This window comes from Oryx dammah, unplaced genomic scaffold (assembly GCF_014754425.2).
Source record: "Oryx dammah isolate SB20612 unplaced genomic scaffold, SCBI_Odam_1.1 HiC_scaffold_13, whole genome shotgun sequence".
Classification (NCBI taxonomy): Eukaryota; Metazoa; Chordata; class Mammalia; order Artiodactyla; family Bovidae; genus Oryx; species Oryx dammah.
In genome coordinates this window covers 40,912,972-40,914,795 of record NW_024070197.1, presented here as the reverse complement: position 1 = coordinate 40,914,795, position 1,824 = coordinate 40,912,972, and positions in this window count along the sequence as shown.

The window sequence follows — 1,824 nt, the reverse complement described above, 5'->3', positions numbered from 1 at the left end:
ACATATAGACTATTCTTCAGCTAAGCCTGTAATGAGGATTGTCGTTCGTGCCTCATCCTTCAAGGATAGGCTACAATTAAAAGAAAAATATGAGGGAAGCTATCGGGGACTCTTCAGGCTGGAGAAACATGAGCCAGATCCCAACTCAGGATAACTTTTGCCCTGCCAACAAGGTCTGTCCTTTCTTAACTCTGACTGTCTATGGACAAAATTTACCTGTTTTCTAGATTACACAGCACTGCTAAAGCTACAGCTCAAGCCTTGAATACAAGTATTATGTGCCAATTTCATGTGTTACTTTAATAACTGTACCCACTTACTGATAGATTGTGGCAAAGCTACCTAGGGACTGCTATGTGGACCAGCTTCTCACATTTGAGGAACCATGCTTATTGGAGTACTCCACCAACTATTGTGAATGGACTATCTTCCTTAAATCCTTTAATATGTTTTTTAAAATAGTCCCTCAGTTTATATGTATTGTAACCAATGATGTAGAAACTACTTCTATGTATCAGTTAGGAACCCCTTTTTCCAGGAACCTAACATATGTTGATCATTTATATTGAAAAGGGACCACCTATTATTTTCCTCCTATGAGAACTTTTTTATTAAGGACTCAGATGTTATTTCCTACTTTGTCGATTCCTAATATTAGATTTTCCTTAGAACCTTTATGTAAAATTTTGCAAGGAACAAAAGAGTTACAAAATTTCACAGATAACTGCAATTGTGCCTTGATAGAACATTCTATCGTTACCACTATGGCTGCCAAGAAGATAATGGAAGTAAGGGTTGATGTATGAAAGCATACTTCTCATTTATGTTGAAACTTTTTCTTTACTAAATCCTCTACTGCTCAAAAATTGTTCTCTGCAATGTTTAACCCATTACTTGTGTCTTTAGACACTTTATTTCTGTTGACTATCTGCAATTATTACTTGACTTATAGAATTAAGAAGATTGCTCATATTATTTTGCCTTATTCCTATGCTCTCCAACCTAAATAATCCCGAGGTCAACTTACAGGGAAATTAAAATGGAAGAAGTCTTGTTCAGGCTTCAGAAGCAGGAGAACAAACCTCCGACCTTGTTTCTGACCTGCCTGGACACTGTCCAGATTCTGGATCTTCCCTCAAGCACAGGAAGTCAGGCAGCACTTTAGATAAGAGAGTAGATTTTGGAATCCTTGAGCCCCTGAGAGTATGGCCAAACTTCTGAGCTCTAGGAAATCCTAGGACTCACAAGGTGAAACAAACAGCATTGTAAAAAGGTGAAAGTCAAACCAGAGCTGCATTTGGGGACACAAACCGATGATGATATCAGTTTGCGGCCTGGGATTATAAGCAGGAACCCCCAAAATAACAATTTGAAGTCTCACCTGTGGCATGGACACACTGCCTGAGACCTTTTCCCATTTGGGACTCCCGATTGCAGTTACTCAGGACTTCCCAACACACTGTTTAAGTCTAGGTGTTGGCTGGCCTAGTTTGTTGATGTATATGTATTGTTCTTATTTCTCTTTTAATGATTGCATATTGAAATTAAGTTAAAGAATCCTCTAATAAATATTGAAATGGTTGTGTGTGACAAGTGGTTTCCTTTGTTAATGAATCCTTCAAGCCTGAAACGAAAAGAAAACTTTCCACAAAACAAATGGGTACCAAGCACCTACACTGGGCACCAATGCCCTTGAAATGCCAAAACTGCACAGGTTGTGAAGAGGTATAGTCAAAGCTGCCCTGTTCCAGAAGTACCCAATGTCTTACAAAGGTTTTGGGGGAAAACACTAAACCTCAGACAGGGCAAGTGATGTAAATGAGC